Consider the following 25,191-nt stretch of genomic DNA (forward strand, 5'->3'; position numbering starts at 1 on the left):
AAGGTCATATACTAGATACATACATAGATATAACAAATCTTAGTTACATAACAACATACATATTAAGGTATACATAACAGATATTAAAGATGAATAAGCAAAATATATGAACTTACAAAGTAATAGTTAATTTAAAAAAACGATGCATTCTATACAATTAGACATATAAATACATATACAAAACGAATGTGATAATATATATAAAATAATAATAATGTAGTAACATATATATATCAAACAAACAATAATTAATAACATTATGGAACTAGCATTTAATAAAATATAACAATATAAAAAAGATTTAATACGTTTTAAAATATAAAATAAAGTGAGTAATTATTTTAAAAAATATATACAAAGTTAAAAAAGTAAAATGTTTAAATAACAAATAAATACGATATTTTTTTTAAAAAAATGGATATTAAAATAATATAGATATAAAGAAATGATTTAAAAAAAATTAATGCTTTGTAAATAGATAAAGAAAAAGTAATTGATGAAATAAAATAATATATATGTAAAAGTAATGAAACAAAACATTGTATAAAAAATATTTTGGAATATCACACAATATGTATATATAAATGTAAATTAATACATAATAATAAATGATAATAGTAGAAAAGTTTTAAAATAATACTTATAATATATATAAAATAATATATGAAAAGTAATAATAGAGAAAAATGAAACAATTTTTATATTTATAAAAAAATTTAGAATAAAATAAATAATATATACAAAAAATATTGAATGAAACAATATTATTAAAATAATTTTAAAAAAATTAAGATAAATATATCTATAAATATTGAAACATAAAATAATAATCTAAAAGAAATAAAGTTAAAATAAAAAATAAAATTTAGAAAGGATTAAATTAGAATAAAAATAAAAATACAGATGAAAATTCGTAATTTAAAAAAAATAAAAAAGGGTCAAATTAAAATGTGCGCACAAGGAGGGGGATTAAAACGGAAAATATCCCCTTTTTAGAACGACGTCGTTTATGCGCTTTCCTTTTTTAAAGAGCTCAAGGACCAAATTAAAATAAAAACAAAACATTTGAGCGAAATTAAAAGATAAAATAAACCTAATTTTAAAGGATAAAAATGCGGAAGGACCAATTGGGTAATTAACCCAATCCTGAAAAACATGTGGATCCTCCCCGGGTAATCGAGTCAATGCACGGATCCTCTGTTGAAATGACGCCGTTTTAATGCTTATTGAACTAAGCCAAAACGACGTCGTACTTAAGGGGCTATATAAGCCAATTTCTGAGCTTCAAAATCATTTTTGCACTCGGTTTAAAAAAAAACAAGGGAAATCCTCTGAAAGAGGACTTGGGGGCTGGTCTTGGAGTGCCGTCGTGCCTATGTCCAGGGGTTCACACACGCTCACGTGCCCCCGTCTACGCCATCACACATGGTGGTCAAAAACCGAAAAATCTCCTTTTTTCGAAGCGAATCTGAACGGTACGTTTTCCTTTTCTTTTTTATTGTTTGCAATATATATTTTTAAAAAAAATATTCACCTTTGTGTATCTTGATCGACTGTGGTACTCTCTCTTGTATATATGTAAAAATGAGCCTTTTTTATTGAATCTGTGTATGTTCTCCAAAAACGTAAGAATCGGGGTCCCTTTTACATTGTATTTTACATTCATTTATACTGTTTACAAATAAATTACAAAAAATTAGTCCCCGATTCTGATTGGCTTGATTACTTGCTTCTTTCCTTTTCTTGCAGGTTAACAGCGCAATCCTCGGCAGTGGGGCATGATATATGCGCTGATTGCGGTGTGACATGGAGACTGGAACCACGGCACAGATGGGGGGTAGTTGAAAGGACAGAGGTTGAAGAGGCATGACCCTTAGGCTTATTACGGCGCGAAACCTAGCTAGGGTTTCTCAGCTGTTGAAAGTAGGTTGGGCCAATTGGGCCTTGTACGTTTTGGACCTGGGTGTAACGGGTACCGGGTTTTGGGTAGTTTAGCTGGGTTACGGGTTAATGGGTAATTTAGCTGGGTTTTAGGCATTTGGGTTTTGTCAGGCTTTAAAGCCTATTTATTGTAAATGGACTTTATTGATGGACTTTTATTTATTTTATATTAATTAATTTAATTCTTGCAAGCCCAGGTAAATTTGGGCTATTACAGTTGCCCATCTTTGCTCATTACTGTGTAATAGGAATAGAGCAAAGATTATAAAAGGACAAAATTTGCCAGGTCTTATCGGATCCTGACTTCAAGGTCCTCAGTCTACTCCTTGCAAACTCAGAACTGTCGTCCTAATGCCTTCGATCTGTTCTCCATCGAATATAGAGATGCCAAATCATCCTGGATCTGCTTTGATGAAAGTGTCTGCTCCTCGTCGAATACAAAGAGATAAGATCTGTCATCTTGGATCTACTCTCCGTCCATTACAAAGAGATAAGATCTGTCATCTTGGATCTACTCCCCGTCCATTACAGAGAGATAAGATCCGCCATCTTGGATCTGTCCCGATGAAGGTCAGAGCTGCTACATTTTCGATCTACTCCCCGTCGAATATAGAGAGATAAGATCTGTCATCTTAGATCTACTCTCCGTCAATTACAGAGAGATAAGATCTGTCATCTTTGATCTACTCCCTGTCTATTACGGAGAGATAAGATCTGTCATCTTGGATCTGCCACGATGAAGGTCAGATTTGCTATGTCTTCGATCTGCTCCCTGTCAAATACAGAGAGATAAGATCTGTCATCTTGGATCTACTCCCCGCCTATTACAGAGAGATAAGATCTATCATCTTGGATCTGCCCCGATGAAGGTCAGATCTGCTATGTCTTCGATCTGCTCCCCGTCGAATACAGAGAGATAAGATCTGTCATCTTGGATCTACTCCCCGCCCATTACAGAGAGATAAGATCTGTCATCTTTGATCTACTCCTCGTCCATTACAAAGAGATAAGATCTATCATCTTGGATCTGTCCCGATGAAGGTCAGATCTGTGATGTCTTCGATCTGCTCCCTGTCGAATACAGAGAGATAAGATCTGTCATCTTGGATCTACTCCCCTCTTATTATAGAGAGATAAGATCCACCATCTTAGATCTGCCCCGATGAAGGTCAGATCTGCTATGTCTTCGATCTGCTCCCTGTCGAATACAGAGAGATAAGATCTGTCATCTTAGATCTACTTCCCGCCTATTACAGAGAAATAAGATCCGCCATCTTGGATCTGCCCCGATGAAGGTCAAATCTGCTATGTCTTTGATCTTCTCCCCGTCGAATACAAAGAGATAAGATCTGCTATCTTCAACTTGTTCCCTATAAGCAGAGGGATGCCATGTTGAAATCTTCGATCTTCATTGTATCCTAGAGGACATAACCTGTAGAATGTGTATGTGCCTATGCCTGTGATTAGGATGCCATGATTTAAATGAATAAAATGCTCCTAATTAGATATATTATGATGCAAAATGAAAATGACTTTTATTTCAGACATCTTGATTCATTCAAGTTTCATTTTGTTTTACTCAAAGTACCAACCCTATTTTGCTCGTATGCTTAGAACCTTCTCCATCAATTTGGTCCACTATACCATTCCCACATGTTACAACCCACTGGAGATGTTTATGAAATGATCCTTTCTTAGGATCAACATCGTCTGATCACCATTTTGACCGAAGAAGAAAATTTCTTGAGTACCTCCAATCCTCACTCAATGGGAATTCCTTAAACAATTGTTATGTTTCAGTTTCTTTGTATTATCTAGAAATTTCCAGAGTAATATGCAAAACTTCATTTGTGAAGATATTTTAGTTCATCCATTATTATTTCAATGCAACATACTTTATAGATAATAAATTGATCTTGAGGAAAATTAGAGTTTGAATAATTTATCAAAAGAAGCACGAAGGATATTAATCTAGGAATCTATCTTTGAGAAGAAAGAGAATCCAAAGATAGTAAACAAGACAAAAATCAAATGCCTTAGATATCGCAGCTTGGGCTTCTATATACAAATTCCATGAAGACTGTTTTGAGTTTAACATGTGTTTTAAAAGACCCAAAGTACTTTGTTGATGCCCTGGAATGTAACATACTTCACTACTTGTTGACTCCAGTATAGCAAGGTCATTGCTACAAACCAAAATTTGAGCCACCCTTTCGAGTTTTCAACTCAAAACCCCTTTGGTCTCAAGGCGTCCTTTGCGGGTTTTCACCTTGGCCTCTCCATTTTTTCTCTTTTTCTATTTTCCATTTTTCTTTTCTTTTCTCTCCCCCTTTTTTTTTTGAAATAGAAGTCTCAATGCGCCCTTTGCGGGTTTTCACTTTGGCTTCCCTTCATTTTCAGACAAAATACTCCTTAATTGAGTCTGAATTCACTGTATTGGGTAAATATTTCGTACCACTAGAGGAGGCTTTTTCAGAATCTATGGTCTTTCCCATTTGGTATCCATTCCCTTTGAAATCCTTTGCATGGGAAGAATCTCTTGTAACACGAGTTCCGCCTCATGAAATTCTTTTGCCCCAGCAAAAATCCAGGCTGACGTTTGTCAAACAAAGCAAGCGAAAAGTAGCTAAAATCCAGAAACTCTATACAAAAAAAATAGTTTAAAGGAGCTACTGACATTACCTTTCATTCTGGGAAGCTGAAGTACAGAAATCGCTCCTAAAGTTGTCATTCCACTATGGCTTGATGATGTTTCTCAAGTATCTCTAAACTATATAAACTGCTCTAACTGTGAAGTTACCAAATGAGCTCGGCGAATAAGGGCCACAACAAATATGTCTATGGCGTTTCTTTGATATAGCATGGACTAGCTCCTGCAGATCATTAGCCAAAAACCTAATTTGACCTAAGAGAACATGATAAGGAGCAGGTCTCGTGGTTCCAATCATTCCAATATGGGCACAAAGATAGAAGTCATTGTTCTTAGGATGTCAGATTTTGTTGTCTATAATGGTTACAGACGAGACATTGTTAAGAGATCCCTGCTAAAAAAACTTAGTTTGATGATTTTTCTGTGTCACGATGACCACAAACTTGGGGTTTCAATTCTTATTAAGAAATTTGCAAGCCTCAACTCAATGTTCAATACTTGATTGAACTATGACTTGCTAACTCCATCCCTGAATATGATAATTTGATCAGACTTCCTTTTCCCTAAACTTGTATAGAAGTCTAAGAAAGTTTTCCTTATGATACCCTCATCCACTTTGTCAGAAACTGTTTTGAAGAGAGAATCTATTATTTCAAGCTTCAGAGACTGTGTATGGCCTGATGCCCTATAACTGGAAACCAATGTCACTTCATGAAACTAACCACCGCAACTTTTGACGGTATATCAGACTGCTCAGGAGAGCCAAATAATGCATCCATTCCAAGGATGATAGTTGGAACCTTTGAAACAACTGGAATTGAAGGTGTTTGCTCAATTACTAACATGGAATTCAGTCCTCCAAGCTTTGCATTGATTTTTAGAAGCAGGTTTGTAAAGCACTGATCCTTCACCCTAACTAGCGCCATACACTGAGTCATGATGCCATACTCAGATAGATTATTCTGCTTCCATGACCCATAAAAATCAAAGTTTTTCTTATCGAGAAGCAAACAAAGAAGGAAATGCGGAGCTCCGAGTATCCAGCACTATTGTCCACCAAGGCATCAATGTAAGGTACTAGCTTTGTTCCAACTTACAGCCTTTCCTTTCTTCTGAGGCTATATCTTTTACCTCCTCTTCATGGGGTAGAATTTATTCCTCTTCTTGCTTTACCATTTTCAACAAATTTAGAAACAAATCGCAATCTCTGTCATCTTCAGAATACTAAGATTCCTCTAAACACATGTAGCGCTCAAAAGGAACTCTGAATCTATAGTATCGTTGCCCTTGTCATTGATATCTAGGGATCTTCGATAGGCACAAAAGAATATACAAGGAATAAATGAATTTAAGAATAACTATTTACGTTATGAATGAAGAAAAAAATGAGGGAACAATTGCTCAAATTAATCATGAAATATATTTTTATTGAAACAACAATGTCCAAACAGGAGCCTATTTCACAAATGAAATCTTATCGTTTCTAGGCTTTAAAACAACAAGTGTGTTCTGAACATTACTCTAAATTAACTTTAAAATACAAAGATCACTTCCACAATTTCATTGTTCAAAACATTCCCAAATGTGCAAGGGCTTACCAGTTTTATTCCTTGGTTTCCCCTTCGGATACATTATTCAGATTCCCCAACATCAAGTCCTTCTCAAAAGCCCTGAAACTTGGCGCATTCTTGGATCCCATGCCCCTTCCCATCATGGAATTCACCTCCCCATCTAAATGATTAGGTAATAAATTCTCTGCCTCAGAGGGATGATCAAAACTTATAACACCTATTTTGATGAGTTTTTCGATCATATTTTTAAAGTCCCGCATGATACTCACATTGAGCGTTCAAATCATACCATTTGGGGTATGGGGGCTGCAACGATTCTATGTAAAACGGGGACACTACATGTGCGTCAAATAATCTATGATATAGCTCCTTATAGGGCACTGGAATTGACGTAAAGGGAAGCTTTTCAGGATTCGGTCTCGGATTGGATTCTTGCTTTTGAGGAACCTGATGGCTAGTAGTTGACATTCTTGGTTGTCTTACAGTCAACAGCTTCACCGCATTTTCTTTTCTCGTCATTGCCCTCGAGGTATTGTATCGAGAGCTCCACTCTTGCTTTTTAAGAGCTTTACACTATTTCAGACACTCCACACTGGCCTTCCTTGCTTCTCTAATGATGACAAGACTGGCTGAATTGCTCCTGAATTATTTACTGGTGCCAACATACCGGTTTGATGCTGTTAGGGTTTGATAGTAACTGGTATCTCTCGCGGATGTGTGTCTAGTTGAGTTTGGACCCCTATCGGAGTAAAATTTGGGGAATAAATGATGACCTCATTATCATCTTCAGTGTTGACCACTGGGATTGTCCTCTTTTCAAGCCCTTTGACTAGTAACTGCCCCAGCTGGCCAATTATATTTCATTGGAGCTCCAACATTTGATCACGTATATCTTGTTGAATTTTGGTAAACTGCTCTTGCATCTGTATTTTCCTTTTCTCCAATCTCTCCAATCTTTGTTCCATATCCCCGATTAACTCTCTAAAATAATTTTTTGCCTAATTAGGGTCTTTTTATGGACTTAAATGCATATGATGCGACGTGATGTAATGCAAATGATGAATGCAAAAAGGTATCGATCTCGACTCAATTTCATTTAGAAAACTTTATTTAGAAAAAGAATATCTTTACATATGAATGGATTAAAAATACGCCTTCATCCCATGGTCTAAAGTTTTAACTCAACAAAGCTAACTCTTGACCATGATTTGACTGTAGCTTGTATTTCGTGCTCAATGTATCAGCTTGTACCTTCATAGTCCGTAAATGATCTACTACCATCCAGAATTTGAGGTATGGCTTTACCTATGAGATAATTCCTATATCTATGGACACCTCTTCCAACGTCTATGAAGTTGTTTTGATTATCTTGAAAGAAAGATTAGCAAACAAGTAGGCATTCCTACTTAACATGCTGCCTTAAAATGATATCCAGCACCTTTAGTTTTTCTTGAGAGCTTTCAGATTCCTGTCCAGGCAAAGCATTCAGCATAGTTAATCTCCACTTTAAAGGTCTTTAAATGATATGGTCTTATGGTATTCTTTAATCTCATTCTTTTGCGTCCATTTTGACAGACCATCAGGGTTTGCATTTCCATTGTCTCTGATAAGTGCAACATTGAAAACTCATGCTTGTTGTTTGGTCCTACAATAAATAAGCCTTTTACCATCATAGGCACAATTCTTTCCATCCAACTCACCTTTGTAGGTCCATGCATTCTGTCAATCACTTTCCTTCCAACACTCTTACTATCGACCATCTTCATATGAAAGAGAAATGTTGTAATGGTGGAAATGTCCATCAGTACTCTTCTTGTTCACCTTGAAATGATTGGTGAGTACATTACCTTCTGCCCTTTAGTTCCTGTAGCACGCCTTGCCATAGGGTTTCGAACAATCTTTCTTGTATCTAATTCTACTTTGATTGGAAACAACATTAAGACGCACCACTGGTGGAAAAGGCAGGAATTCCAAGACTGCCCCTTTTCCCTCCTATTCTTTCCATTTTAGCTCACTCCCTCTCCCCATGACGTTCATCAATTTCCTCACAAAAGTTGGAATACAGTCAGCCTTTAAGTAAACTTTATCAACTTGAATCATAGGACAACGCCACAAAACCTAATATTCCTCCACCACGGGTACCATATCGGCTTTTCCAAACGTAAAGCAATTGTATACAAGATTCCAATACTGAGTTATGTCCCGAAACAAATTCTCGTCTATTCCCAAGTCAAGCAAGTACTGCAAGTCCTCATGGTTGTTGTAGAACAACTGCTTAGCTTCGCTACCCCATTGATCCCATATTTCCTTTAACTCATGTTGATTATCCTGTGTGACGCTGATACGAATGTAGTCTGATAGCTCTGACACATATCCCATGGCTAGACTATTTTCCTTTACTAACTGAGTTTGCTCTGACCATATATGGACGTTAGCATTGTCTTCCACTCTATCAAGAAGTCCGTTCTCCATAATAAAACTCTCTCATTTAGAAACTGAGTGAAAATCGATACCTTTTAAATGTGAAATGATATGCAACAAAAGAAAGGAAATAGTTAGTATCACATGATAGCAATAAACTCAAAGATAACCTGCAAGGGTAATAATTACGGTATAACTCTATCTAGGTTGAGCTCTTACGATCCTTCTGTATGTGGTTAGTTCTAAAGTTGAGGTACCCGAACCAGCAGATTCCTCGATCTTCACCCATTATAGGCTCATTTGAATCTAGTTCAGTTTAGGGGAATACATTTCCCTATGGCTACACGGAGATGAAAATCTCACGAAATCATAGGTACGAATGTATCCCGAAAGTGATCCACTATCATGCACGGAGGCAAAAACCTCACAATGGCGTAGCTTCTCACTCCCACTTAAAGGTGTGACCATAACGGTCATGCAAATGCAATGCGTATCAGAATATAGCAACACATGCAATAATACAAACACATGTAATGCAAAGAGGATTAAATTTTAAAATTTTTAATTTCCGACATTAAGACAAGAGATAATCAATTACACGGCTCGACTCTCTTATTAGTCCCCAGCGGAGTTGCCAAGCTGTCGATACCATTTTTAAATCGGCTTTTGGAAAATGGAATCGACTTAAAAAATGAAAACAAGAGTCGCCACCAATTTTTTTAGGTGTGATTGGATCACCTTTAAAACATTTCATTTTAAAATCATTAGTTTTGCTCTACGAAATAAAAAAGAACGGGTTCGGGAGTCGGTTATGTACGAGGAAGGATTAGCACCCTCGTAACGCCCAAAAATTGGCACCTAATTAATTATCAAATGTCTTTAAGGTCAGAAATTTAAAAATTTTAAGATGCAATCCTCTTTTAAATATTTTGATTTTGAAAATTGGGGTTCACTTGTATCAAAATATTGACACTAAGTTAGCATTTTGGAAATCCCTATCTCGAAAACAACAAAACGCCATATCCAGTAAGTTAGGACACAACGCCTTGCAATTCTAAGACAGTTACTTATATATTGAAAACCTTTAAAAACTTAGAAGGGTGCTTGACTATTCGAACTCAACGAGAAACATTGCAACCCAATAAGTTAGGGCACTACTTTTCTCGAAACTTCCAAATGCCAAGCATTGCCTTTTTATTTGAAAACTTTGGAATCTCTTTCTTTTAATTAATGCATGAGGAATCATATTAACATTATAGAATATAACATATAAGATAGCATATTACAATAATAGGTAGCTAAAACATGCATTTAAATAATATGATAGCAATAATATAAAGGTCCTATACTAGATACATACATAGATATAACAAATCTTAGTTACATAACAACATACATATTAAGGTATACATAACAGATATAAAAAATCAATAAGCAAAATATATGAACATACAAAGTAATAGTTAATTTAAAAAAACGATGCATGCTATACAATTAGACATATAAATACATATACAAAACGAATGTGATAATATATAAAATAATAATAATGTAGTAACATATATATATCAAACAAACAATACTTAATAACATTATGAAACTAGCATTTAATAAAATATAACAATTTAGAAAAGATTTAATATGTTTTAAAATATAAAATTAAGTGAGTAATTATTTTTAAAAAAATATACAAAGTTAAAAAAGTAAAATGTTTAAATAACAAATAAATACGATATTTTTTTTAAAAAAAATGGATATTAAAATAATATAGATATAAAGAAATGATTTAAAAAAAATTAATGCTTTGTAAATAGATAAAGAAAAAGTAATTGATGAAATAAAATAATATATAAGTAAAAGTAATGAAACAAAACATTGTATAAAAAATATTTTGGAATATCACACAATATGTATATATAAATGTAAATTAATACATAATAATATATGATAATAGTAGAAAAGTTTTAAAATAATACTTATAATATATATAAAATAATATATGAAAAGTAATAATAGAGAAAAATGAAACAATTTTTATATTTATAAAAAAAATTAGAATAAAATAAATAATATATACGAAAAATAATGAATGAAACAATATTGTTAAAATAATTTAAAAAAATTAAGATAAATATATATATACAAAATATTGAAACATATAATAATAATCTAAAAGAAATAAAGTTAAAATAAAAAATAAAATTTAGAAAGGATTAAATTAGAATAAAAATAAAAATACTGATGAAAATTCAGAATTTAAAAAAAATAAGAAAGGGTCAAATTAAAATGTGCGCACAAGGAGGGGATTAAAATGGAAAATATCCCCTTTTTAGAACGACGTCGTTTATGCGCTTTCCTTTTTTAAAAAGCTCAAGGACCAAATTAAAATAAAAACAAAACATTTGAGCGAAATTAAAAGATAAAATAAACCTAATTTTAAAGGATAAAAATGCAGAAGGACCAATTGGGTAATTAACCAATCATCAAAAACACGCGGATCCTCCCCGGGTAATCAGGTCAATGTGCAGATCCTCTGTTGAAACGACGCCGTTTTAATGCTTATTGAACTAAGCCAAAACGACATCGTACTTAAGGGGCTATATAAGCCAATTTCTGAGCTTCAAAATCATTTTTGCACTCGGTTTAAAAAAAAACAAGGGAAATCCTCTGAAAGAGGACTTGGGGGCTGGTCTTGGAGTGCCTTCGTGCCTATGTCCAGGGGTTCGCACAAGCTCACGCGCCCCCGTCTACGCCATCACACACAGTGGTTAGAAACCGAAAACTCTCCTTTTTCCGAAGCGAATCTGAACGGTACGTTTTCCTTTTCTTTTTTATTGTTTGCAATATATTTTTTTTAAAATATTCACCTTTGTGTATCTCGATCGACTGTGGTACTCTCTCTTGTATATATGTAAAAATAAGACTTTTTTATTGAATCTGTGTATGTTCTCCAAAAACGTAAGAATCGGGGTCCCTTTTACATTGTATTTTACATTCATTTATACTATTTACAAATAAATTATAAAAAATTAGTCCCCGATTCTGATTGGCTTGATTACTTGCTTCTTTCTTTTTCTTGCAGGTTAACAGCGCAATCCTTGGTGGTGGGGCATGATATATGCGCTGATTGCGGTGTGACATGGAGACTGGAACCACAGCGCAGATGGAGGGTAGTTGAAAGGACAGAGGTTGAAGAGGAATGACCCTTAGGCTTATTGCGGCACGAAACCTAGCTAGGGTTTCTCAGCTGCTGAAAGTAGGTTGGGCCAATTGGGCCTTGTACGTTTTGGACCGGGGTGTAATGGATACCGGGTTTTGGGTAGTTCAGCTGGGTTACGGGTTAATGGGTAATTTAGCTGGGTTTTGTCAGGCTTTAAAGCCTATTTATTGTAAATGGACTTTATTGATGGACTTTTATTTATTTTATATTAATTAATTTAATTCTTGCAAGCCCAGGTAAATTTGGGCTATTACAGGTGGCATGGTATGAAACATGATATTTTGGAATTTGTTTCGAAATGTTTAATTTGTCAGCAAGTTAAAGCTGAATATTAGGTACCGTCTGGTTTATTGCAACTGGTTATGATTCCTGATGTCACGCCTTAAAAATTTTGTTTTCTGTTTCTGTAAATTTCTGATATAAAATATGTATCTACTTCGTTGGTTAAGTGTTTTGGGTGTGTGTGGGAGGTCCCATAGAGATTTTTCTAAATAAAGCCTTAACCTTGCTCAGTAGGTTTATGTTTAATTGTTTATAAAACATAGCAGAATGGGCCTGCTGGTCCAGTGGTTAGGTGGAGTGTTAGTTTGTTGGAGGTTCTTATTTCGAGTTCTTGCGCAAGCATGGATGTATATTTTGCTCGGCTAATGGGTAGAGCTTTGGTAGAGTTAAAAGACCGAGGAAGTTATGAGTTAGTAGGATTGTGAGAGTAAAGTTAGGGGGTAATCAGAAATCTGATTTGGTAGTTTCTGTTCCCTAAAAAATTTCCTCTTGTTGCTTCTTCTTTTCCTCTCTTCTTTCTCCCACTCCGTTTTCCTTTTTACTGCAGTCCCATCTTTATTTTCTTTCTGTTACCAATCTCTAGTCTTCGTTATCTCTATCTTTCCTTTCGGGTGTTGCTGGTAAGTGTAGATTATTACAATTTTGGGTTTTAGTAATGGTTATTCGTCTAACAAGAAATTAATGGTATTTAGGAGAAACGCGAGGGGCTGCTGGTCATAATTTGGCATCTTAGTTGTACTAAGAGAATCATCACTGTTGAGAGGTAACGACTTTTGATAGTTTAGTAGTAGGCTATCTTTTTGTGTTCGCGTATAAGAATTGATTTAAGTGACTGAATCGGTATGATATTTCTCAACTTTAGGTTTTCGTGGCTTGGGAGTTGCGTTTGCTGCGAAAACGAACTAGGTGTGTACCCGAAACACAGAAAATAGGGTTCGACGAAAAGCCAAAAAAGTTTACTGTCGATGCCACACAGGCGTGTGGTCGCCCGTGTGGTAAGCCATATGATGGAACACAGGTGTGTGATCGACGAGCCAGGCCATGCGCGTATGACGCGGCCGTGTGATGACCAGGTAGGCTGTGTGTGACACACAAGCAAGGCCTATTTGGGCCATGTGGGCCACACAGGCATGTGGGCCTACACAGGTAAGCTACACTGTCGTGCGAAATTCTGGGCCAGGCCGTGTGATCTACACGGCCAAGGTCAATTTGGGCCTGTGGGCCACAGGGGCATGTGGGACCACACGGGTAGGCCACATGGGCATGTGAGCCCATGATTCTAAAAAGTTGCTTAAGGGTTGCCCAAGTCGACTATGAACCTACTATAGGGTCTGTAAGCATTACTTAGACCTCTATTGAGTGAACTGTTTGCATGATATCTAAACTGAGCATGTATGTTGATAGGAATGTATAGATTGAAATTACATAATAGCATGACATCTTTTGTATGTTGCATTGCATCGGGATGGGTTATTGATGATATTTGGAGGAAGTGTCTAAAAGGCTATTAAGCCTGTTATCTGGCACCTTCGCTGCAAATTTTTTATTATCTGTCGCATTCGGTATAGCATGGTGTGTAGGGATGGGAGGGTTGATTTAATCCCCACATGGTGTGTAGGGATAGACAGAGATGGTGTGTAAAGGCTGGTAGGTAGGACTTTGATTTTTGTTATTGCATACTGTATCTGATTGGGCTAAGGCCCAAACTAAATCTGTAATGGGCTTAGACCCAGACTATATTTGACTGTATTCTGATGTGTAACTATATGCATGTTTTCTGTAGGGATTACATACTAGTTTACAAAAACTGACCCTTTTTCTGTTAATCTGTACAGGTAATCCCTGACCTGACAGTCTGGTGCAGCAGAGGACTCGACAGTGGCCACACGTATTTAGACTACTTTACTCTTCTTTATGGATTTATTGATTACGGGGTATTTTTATGTAATTGGACTTTATGGACTGTTTGCTTAAGCTTTGGAAATTTTAACTGTTTTTATGGGTTATCAACTTCAAACTTAACAAAATACGGATTTTTCTAAAAATAAAGGTTTCCATAAAATGAACTATTTTTACTCAAAATAAATGATTGCTAAAGCTTCCACAACGAGTTATCTTTTAAAACAATTGATTAAATATGTAAGCGTTTTTGGAGACAACGTGAGTCAACAAATGAAAATGGTTTTATCGCAACAACTCAGTTTCAACATGCTATCATGTGATATCGCCATATTCGGTCATAACGTCTAAGTCGAGTTTGGGGTGTTACACCTAAGTGGAAATGGGATAGAGTAACTATCGATTTTGTTTCAAGTTTGCCCTTATCTCCGATAAAGAAAGATGTGATTTGGGTTATAGTTGACAGATTGACAAAATCGGCTTATTTCATTCATGTATAAATAGACTATTTGATTGAAAAGTTAGCTGAGTTCTATATCTCTGTGGTTGTGAGATTACATGGAGTACCTGTTTCTATTATTTCGGATAGAGATCTGAGGTTCACGTTGAGGTTTTAGAAGAAACTGCAAGATGCATTGGGTAGAAAACTACATTTTAGTACCGCATTTCACCCATAGATAGATGGTCAATTCGAGCGAGTTGGACCAGTTGCTTATCGGCTAGCATGTAACACCCCAAACCTGGCCCAGACGTTATGACCGGATCTGGCGGCATCACATTGAAGTGTTTTTCTAAAAACATAAATCCAAGCTTTAGCCAGCCTCTTTGTATAATTTGAAAAGAACAATTGAAAGTTGTGTATGCTCGTTGATAATGTGGATTTGTATGTTTAAAGTTTACTTATGTTAAAACATTATTAATTTTGTAAAACAATTTTCATTCGCAGAAGCTTTGAGAACTAGTTGAGATTTTATTGTGTTTTTGAAAATGATTGACTTTTGAAATCATACATCTATCCTACTGCTAGTAGATATAAATCCAATGAATAAAGTAAAATAAAATATCAAATCAAAAATAAATACCCAAGAGGTCTTATTACATAAAGTAAAACCCAAAATAAAACCAGAACGTAAGGTAATTAAAATAAGTAAGGCGAGTGGCCATCGCTGAGTCCTCCATCACATCGATCCGCCTAAGTCTAGGGATTACCTGCATAGTTAGCAGATGGGTGAGTTTACAAAACTCAGTGTGTAATCCCATAATAGCAGTCAATCATAGTAAAGACAATTCGGGCTTATACCCTTTCAGTTTCAGTTAGGGCCTTAGCCTATTTCTTTATCAATAGCAGTTTGGGCCTGAGCCCATTTCAGTAACAGTATCAGTGGGACCTAAGCCCATTATAGTATCAGTACACTGCAATCAGAAAATCCTGCGCAATCTAGCCTCTACACAACATCTCCATACCAACCCTACATACCATGTGGGGATAAAATCAACCCATTTAACCCTACACTCTATGTAGCACCAGTTGCGGCACTAAAATAGTATTTGTAGCATAGCTACCATTAATAGGCTTATAGCCTTTCTGTACACTTCCTCTAAATTATATAACCCACCCCATGCAATGCAACCTAATAAAATGTATAAACAGTATAAATGGCATGGTCAAACAGTCTTACATCACCTAGGGGTATATCAGTCATTTACCAAGAATAAGGGTTCAAGTACACTTACCACCCCAACAGTAGGTCTACAGTTGTCTAGGGCGACCCGTGCAACCTTAACAGCCAACTAGTGAAAATAGGTCCACGGCCCATATTGTGAGCCCATGTGGGCCCATGCTCTCATATTGCCCACATAGCCCAGAAATGGCCTTAGCCATGTGATTTACACAGTCTGGCCCACTATTTACCACACTTTTATGAGATTTTCTCGTGTGAGGCCTACAAGCCCATTAGGCCCACAAGGCCCAATTCGGCCCAAAATGGCCCAATACCATTTTGGCCCATGAAATCGCTCATGGCCTTCTTATCGATCACACAGCCATGTTTGTTACATGGCCTGCCACATGGGTAGCCACACGCCCGTGTGGTGTCGACAACCCTCTAATCGGCTTTTCAGCTTTTGGCTTTAGCCGTTTCACATCTAATGGTAGCGTTGCATACACACCTATTATGAGATTGTAGCCGAGACACTTTCGAGATCAAAGCACCTATGATTAACAATAATCTCACCATTAGTCCATATTCATGGTCAACCCCAAAACCATAGGACTGAGTATACTTTAAACAACTATCGCTATTTACCACTCGAACAATCGTAAAACTCTTTCTGTTCCAAAACCAACGTTCTCTCCAATGCTTTAACCTTTACACGAAACAGTTAGACGATTCATAAGAATCTATAACCCAACATACATTTATCAAGCACTTACAGCACTTACCATGAGTGAAAAGATCACTAGTTGGGAAAGAATCATTAGCCTAACCTTTTCGCTACTGAGATCGAGCCCCTAGCAACAATCGGTAGAACCACAGTGTTAAAAGGAGATTACCACATCGAGAAAAAAATAATGAGCAAAGAGGAATTCAAGCACCTACTGATTGTTCAAGGATCAATTATAAAAAATCGAAAGCAGAAGTAGGAAGGAAGCAATGCAGCCACAGTCAAAATATTAATGGTAAAAAGATGACAAGAGGAGAGGATAAGAGAAAGGGGATGCAGCAAGTGTGCAAAAGGAGAGGAGATGATAAGAGGAGTGATTGGAAACAGAAGAGGTGGATAAAGAAAAGGAAGAAAAGCTATTTGGCTAACAACAAACCAGAAGAGGAAGGGAGAAGGTAGAGTAGTCGACCAATGAAGAAAACCTGAGAGCCACAATTTTCCAAATCCCGAAAGTGTTAAGAGAGAAGGAACAAATGGTATAAAAACGAATAATAAATTTGCAAAACTCGAGAGAAACCCCCAACACTATTCTTCCACCAACAAAAAAGAAAACAAAATCGACATTTTTTTAGCAATTCCCCTCTAGCCAAACTTATTGAATGCCACAAACCTAATTCAGCATACTTCCTCCTCTCTCCCCAACTCCCTACAATTTCTCCTAAAATCCCTCTTCACATCACTCAACCTGATCACTATCCAAATCCCCTCAAAATCTCCTAGTTTTTCTCTTCTCAACCACCCATTCAAACCTATTCAAACTCCTCAATTTCGATCAACCTAAGACACCTCCATGGCACTTATAGAAAAATAAAAATCCTTTGCAAAATCCACGACTTGAACCTCAGACCCCTGGTACACTCCACACGTTACTTACCCTTAGACCAATAGGCTTCTTGTGTCATACTTTACCCACTTTTATATAAGAGACCTACTAATAAAAGATAGGTTTAATTCAAGCAAAAATAAAATTTTGTACAAGCCAAGGCTTGAACTCAGGACACTCAACCACTGAAGCAGGCATGAATTTATGCAACACAAAAAACAAAAATAAATACATAAATTTTTGGGGCGTTACATAGCATTACCATCTGAGTTAGAAAAGATTCACAATGTATTCCATGTATCAATGATAAGAAGATACATCTAATCCTTCGCATGTTATTTCCCCGATCGAAATTGAGATTCAGTTAGATTTATCGTATAATGAAGAACCGATCCAGATTCTAGCTCGTGAGATCAAAGAGCTGAGAAATAAAAGAATTGTATTAGTGAAAGTATTATGGCATCGACATGGGGTTGAAGAAGCTACGTGGGAACCTAAGGATGCTATGAGAAATCAATATCCAAACCTATTCGCTGGTAAGATTTTCGGGGATGAAAATCCCTAGGGGGAGAGTTGTAACAAACCAATTTTAGCTAAATCAGAAAAGTGGTTTTGAAACCACAAATATGAAGTTGTAAAATTATTTTAATATTATTTTTGGTGTTTATAGCATGTGATTATATATGTGTGAAAATTTCGTGAGCTAATTTTATCGTTTAGTAGCTCAATTTGATGAAAAATGACTAAATCGCGTAAAGTGTAAAACTTGTGTGCTATTAGTTAATATGCCTAATAGCTATTGTTTGTTAAATTAGAAGTACTTAAGTTGTAATTAGACCATTGGGTGTTTAAATGGATATTTTTGGGCTTATAATAAGTGGTATAAGTTATTATTATTAAAGGTTAATGTTGTAAATTATATATTAAACATAGTATTAATAAAAAAAATTAAAAGATGAGGGTTGTTCATCTTTTTGACCGTGTATAGAAAAGAAGAACACCATTTTAGGGTTGGTGATATTCGGCTACTTCATTTCTCAATTTTAAGTCCATTTTTTATCGGTTTTTGATGATTTCTATGTTTTTGTGGTTGTTGCTTTGAGTACTATCTAGCCCGTACCTTAATTTTTGAGTTTGTTAGTGATTTTGAACATTTTCATTGATGAATCATTGAGTTTTATGATGTTTGATGATGAATTATGCAAGCTTGGTGTTTGATATACATGTTTTGTAAAGTGATTTTTGACAAAAATGCATATTAAGGATTAAATTGTAAAATTTGTAATCTGAGAGAGTTAAAGTGTTAAATAAATGAAAATATGGGCTTCTAGGGACCTATAGAGAATTTAGCTAAGCATGGGTCATTGAATTTTGTGAATTTTGTGTATTTATAAAATAGGGACTAAATTGAATTTAGTGGCTAAAGTGAAAAAATGCCCGAATATGTGTTTGTGTAGTAAATTGAATGTGTTGATGAATAAAAGAGTTAATTTTGAATGTATATAGATCAAGAACGAAAGAAATCAGATTTAGATCGGGGGAAATCCAAAGTTATTGAATAGTCGATCCAGTCCCTCTATCTCGACTACGAGGTAAGTTCATATGCAAATAAATGTCTTTAAATTGAATTATATGTGTTTACTTGCTATTGAATTGTTATGAATATGGAACAATCAAATAAGATCAAGAAATAATGAAGTTTCGATATCAAAAAGTCCCTTACGAACTTTAAGAATAGTATAGGATACGAATGTCATGACATTAGGTTACCGAGATGTGATTACATGTGCGACCATGTCTGGGACATTGGCATTGTATGGAGATTACGTGTAAGACCATGTCTGGGACATTGGCATTGTTAATCAATTCCATGTAAGACCCTGTCTAGGATAGTAACGTCGATATGTGATAACATGTAAGACCATATCTGGGATATGGCATTGTTTGAGCTTATGTGATTTTCGAGTATCCTTAACGATTCCAAATGGTTTAATGGGCAATGTCAAATAGAGAAAGAATGTGTGAATGAATTAAACGACTCAGGTACGTATGAGATTCATACGAGTATTGAAAAGAAAATCATTTGATGAATTCAATTATGTTATTGAATATGTGAACAATGAGAAAGGTTCATGAACTTGAATGTATATTTAATTGTGTTTATTCAAATCTTGCTTAATTGATAGAAATGATATTAATCCATGAGATGACTTTATTTGTATATGGCTTACTAAGCTTTTAAAGCTTACTTTGTGTGTTCTTTCCATGTTTTATAGATTATTAAATCTAGCTCAGACATCGAGGATCATCTAGAACCATCATCACACTATCGACTACTTGTTGGTCTTTTTGGAGCTTTGTATATATGGTATATAGCATGTATAGGCTAATGTCATTTTGGTATGTTTTGAGTTTTGATATTAGCTATGAGATTTGGCTTGTAAATGGTGATGTATATGGCCTTTTGAGTTGGCTTGATTTATATGTTAGCAAGTGATATATGTGATGTTTATAAGTTACCATGTGTTTTGGCATGTTTGCCATGGTTGTTAGTATGGCTAAGTGGTTGCTCATTTGGTTAGTTATTAGTTAATATATTAATGCTTAAGAAATGGTATATTTTGGAATGATTTATAGATGATGAATTGGTATGTTTGAGAAGCATGATTGGTTGATAGAAAGGTGAGAAGATTCATTTAGGAAATATGTAAGTTGTGATGATTTTGGCTTAGTAATTTGGTATGTTTTGAATAAGGAATTGAGTAATTGAAATGGTTGATGATTGATGGCATGTTATGTGATTGAATTGGCATGTTTTAGCTACCTATATATGTGTTGAAATGATACCATTTTGATGGCTAGTTGTGTATGGGAAAAGGGTGGCAAATTGGCTTTGCAAATGATCTATTTTTGTCCACACGGGCAGACACACGGGCGTGTGTCACAGCCTTGTGTGACACACGGTCATGTTACATGGCTTTATGTCCCCCGCGGTACCCTTTTGAATTAAAGTCTGTATACCCTACAGGTTTGGCACGACTTAGACACACGGGCGTGTCTATTGGCCTTGTGTGGCACATGGGCTGACACATGGGCGTGTGGTCGGTCGTGTGGCCAAGTTAGTAACCTCTTTAATTTTCCCACGGCTATGACACACGGGCGTGTCTCTGGCTGTGTTGTGCAAGTCAATATGTATGCCCTATTTTCACATGGCCTGTGACACAGGTGTGTCTGATAGCCGTGTGAGGCACACGACTTGTTCAGACGGCCGTGTGACACATAAATGTTTGAAGTGTTCTAAGTTTCCCATTGTTTACAAATGTTATCAGTTTAGTCCCGAACCACTTCTAAGCATGTTTTAAGGTCTCGTAAGACCTTATAAGGGACAATGTGATTCTTATGAATAGATTTTGATTTTGATTGCATAAATGTATGATTTATGTTGTGGTTATTTGGTAATGCCTCGTAACCTTATTTTGATGTCGGATACGGGTTACGGGTGTTACGTACACTATGTTAGTCTAAGAATCGACTATATCGTAGCTCTGATATCGATAAATATAACACCCCTCACTCATATTCAAAGCCGAAATAGGGTTACAGAGTATTACCAGACTTATAAAACAATTAAACATTCATTTCACATACAATTTCCAAATCCATACAAATGACATTCACAAATAACCATATTGTCCCTATTCTAAGCCTACGAGGCCCAAAACATGCATTCGGGAAGGTTTGGGACTAAATCGATAACTCAAATTTTTTTTCGAAACTTAGAAACTTTTACAAAATACAATGGACACACGCCCGTGTGGCTGGGCTGTGTGTCTCACACGGCCAAAAACACTCCCGTGTCACAGACCGTGTGGACATTCAAAATGGGATCACATGGTCTTGTCCTAGCCCGTGCCTAACCTCGTGTAACTCTCTGACTTGGGTCAAAAAAATGGCCACACATGCCCATGTGCCAAGCCATGTGCTAGGCCGTGCCAAACTTGTAAGGTATACTGACTTGAGCCAAACGGCTAATCACACGCCCGTGTGCTGGGCCGTGTGGAGTATACTAAATTGATTTTTAATTCAACACCAAGGGACACACGACCATGTAACTGACACACGGCTGCGACACACGCCCGTGTCTCTACCCGTGTGGACAAAAATAGGCTATTTACCAAGACAATTTGCCACCCAAGCCTGCACACATCTAAACCAACCCATTTAGCACCAAAACATCGTATATGTAGGCATTCATCTAACTCAACCAAGCATAAATTATACCATTTCAATACCAACAACATGTACCATAAAATGCTAGTCCATTTTATACCAAATTAACATTTCCAATTCAACTAAATGGACACTTTCAAACATGCATCATTTTACCTAAACCCACAAGCATACTAATTCTAAATTCATCAACCATTTGACATCCACAATACCTATTATCAACAAGCATCACATATCCATCATTTAACAGATAACCAAAGCCATATACAAATACGTATGCACAACCAAACCAACCAAATTAAGCCAACTCTCATGGCTATATACAAAACCATAATTTAGACATTTACAAGCCAATTCAAATGGTTAAATTCATTACCAACCAAATTTCCTATACATGCCATATACTCAATATGCTTAAATTAAAAAGTACCAAGGTGATAGCAGGATACTGTGATGAAATCTCCAATGTTCCCCGAATCTGAGCTAGCTTGATTTCACTATAAAACACTAAAATATAAATGATGTAAGCTATAAAGCTTAGTAAGCTCGTATGAAATACACTCAACTATTCGTAAATACACAATTCAATCATTTGAATATTTCAACACATAACCCATATTAAATAACAAACCTTTCACATTTTCATTTACAAATTTCATATGAATTTCACAACTTTCATCGATTCAATACTTATACAGTTCATGTACATACCTGTACCATGTATCAATCTCATACCCATCCTTATCTTCGATATACCCATTGAACCATTTGGAATACTATCAGATACTCAGGAAACTTGCACCCTAAGTGCCACATATATAGCCGAAGCTATCTCAATCTCGTATCACATATACTGCTCACACTAGAGTTATCAACGGGTCTATTCACACAAGCTGACGGTCATGATGAAGCTACACGGTGCTACTCACACAATTTGACGAGTATCCGCAACACATGCCAGATAATTCAGCCACCGGTAGGACGTACGGACCAGCGCCTAAATCACAAATTCAGGCAATTCAACCAAAACCCAAGCTTGCCGAATTTCAATTAGGTCCTAGCAGCCCATATTTTTGATTTATTTCACAATTTAACCACCAAATTTCAATACTTGACAAATTAATCCCTAATTGGACATTTTACTAAAAATCACTTGACAAATGTTGTTTACCTAACAACAAGCATGCATTTTTTACCATTAAACATCAAAATACATCAACATTCATCAATAGGAAAACCCTAAACCTTTAACAATTTTGCAATTTAGTCCTTGGGCTAGCAAGACTAAGTTGCAACGATCCAAAAAATATAGAAATTATTAAAAACGGGACAAAAATCGTACCTTAATGAGCATTGATAGCATGGTGGGATGAAAACCTAGATATGGTGTTTTGCTTTCCTTAAGAAATGTCAATTGAGAAGATGAATATGCTAGATTATGTTTTGTTTTAATTAATTAAACTTAATTTACTAAATACCAAAATTAACCTTATTACTAATTCAAAATTTCAATTATGCCAAGCCATTATCATCCACTATCTAAATAATGAGCTATTTACCATATAAAGACCTTTACGGTAAGGTTCTATAGCTATTAGACACCTTTTGCTAGTAGAACACAAGTTTTATACTTTACATGATTTTGTCCTTTTTATCAAATTAAACACTCAAACGATAAAATTTCTAAACAAAAATTTCACACAATCATAATATCCTGCTGTAAACATTAAAATATTAGTAAAATAATTATTTTGACTTCAGATTTGTGGTCCAAAAACCACTGTTTTGGTTTGACTAAAAACGGGCTGTTACAGAAGACATCAACGAAAGATAAAAAAACTTCGCCTTTTCTAGAACAAAACTTAAATGAAACTATCTCTAGTACTAGTACACAATTTCAATGGGTTCGCCAAGATGTGGATGAAGATATTTACAAATCATGATGTAGTAAGATTTTATGATTTTATAATTATATGTAATATTACAATTTAAATCTTGATCTTGTTAAATATTTCAACTATTTTATATGTACTTTTATTTTTGTAATTAGTTGCTAATATTTCAACTATTTTATTTGTATTGCAGATAATATGCCTAGAAAAAGATTGCGAGATCTAAGTATTATTCAAAATCCTCCAAATTTAGAAGAAACAAATAGTGAACAACAGATTACCATTGGATCTTTAAATGTTCCAAATATAGCTGGCGAACTTGCAGAAATTCAAAGTAATGTTATCTTTAATTTACATGCATGCTGACTTTTATTATTGATTTTTTGTTTCAAATTCTAATATTACCATATACCTTTTTTCTAGCTGAAAGTGGCGGGAAGCACGAAACTCAAGGACGTACGCTATTAAAATATTTATACGATCTAAATTCTGTTGAGCATGTCAAAGTAGCTAGAAACAGCCATGGTCAGCCTATTGGATCAGAAGCTTGACTTTTAGGAGGATACTTGGGCATTATAGCATAAAATGTCAATCTATTGTCAATCAAATATGAGTCATGGAATCATATGCCTGATAGTAACAAAAATCAAGCTCTCGATAATATTAAGGTAATAACGAGAATGTAATTTATAATACTTTGGTTTAAGTTTCATTTATATTTACTTTCTAAACTTGTGTTAATTGCAAGAGAGATTTGCTTTAGAGGTCTCGGATAATTATGTGAAGAAGGCAATAGGAAAGAAATGGAGAGACCATAAAAGTACTTTAAAAAAAGAATATATAAGCCTCGAAGAGAAATTGCGAAATGTCCTGTCAGGAATGCTGAGGTACCAATGGGAAGATGCAGTTAAATTTTGGAGTTCAAAGAAAAGAGAGGTATCACGTACTTCCAAACTATTATATTTATTTCAGTTTATAGTATTTAATATATATGTAATAATAATTTCATAATGTAGGATAGTGAGCGAGTTGGAATTACAAGTAGGCAAAAACAAAAATTCACGTACACAGCTGGGTCGAAAAGTTTTGCTTGTGTAGCTGATGATGAGGTATTTTGAATTTATTAATTGTGTCAAATATTAATTACTTTCTACAAAATAATATTTTTCCTGAGATATTGTAGGAATTGTCGTCTGTTCAAAAAGTTGGATGCCTTCAGCTTTTTGACATTACAAATAGAAAGAAAGATGTATCTCCTATGACTACTAAAGCTGCATAAGTTATGGTATATTTACTTAATAAAATTTGAATTATTTTAAATATTTATCATGTTTAATTATAATGGTTTAATTCGTCATTTGTAATGCAAATAATGCCAAGTTATGTTGTATTTCTAACTCCTTGATTGATCATATATTTTGTTTCTAACTCCTTCATTGATTTTTTAGGAGAAACTAAATGATAAAAGGGCTGAGTATGAAACGATCGCTTCAAGTGATAGTTCTGTTAATCTGGACGACATTGATAATCGAATTATTATTGAAGTTTTGGGTCTTGAAAGGTATGGTCAGGATTAATTTCAAGGATATTTTGTTAGCCCAGCCCAATATTTTGGATCTAGTTTGCAGCAATACATGCCTTTCGCGAATCAGGCTCAAGCTGAAGTTCAGAGGTTAAGAGACTAGATGGCTCAAATGCAAGCGAGCACAGTTGAACAAATTGCTCAACTTAAAGCAGAGGCAGAATCGAGAGAAGCAGAAGCTCAAAGAAAATATGATGAACTCTAGCTACAACTTAAAGTAGAGGCAGCAACAAGG

At 35.3% G+C, this 25,191-nt stretch overlaps 1 pseudogene; it reads right to left on the reverse strand.

Annotated features, from left to right (window-relative positions):
• Positions 1-4,420: 4,420 nt before the first annotated feature.
• LOC107957140 (protein argonaute 4A-like) lies at positions 4,421-8,099 on the reverse strand (annotated as a pseudogene).
• Between the last annotated feature and the right edge of the window lie 17,092 nt (positions 8,100-25,191).

The sequence above is a fragment of the Gossypium hirsutum genome, chromosome A11 (genome assembly GCF_007990345.1).
Source record: "Gossypium hirsutum isolate 1008001.06 chromosome A11, Gossypium_hirsutum_v2.1, whole genome shotgun sequence".
Lineage (NCBI taxonomy): Eukaryota > Viridiplantae > Streptophyta > Magnoliopsida > Malvales > Malvaceae > Gossypium > Gossypium hirsutum.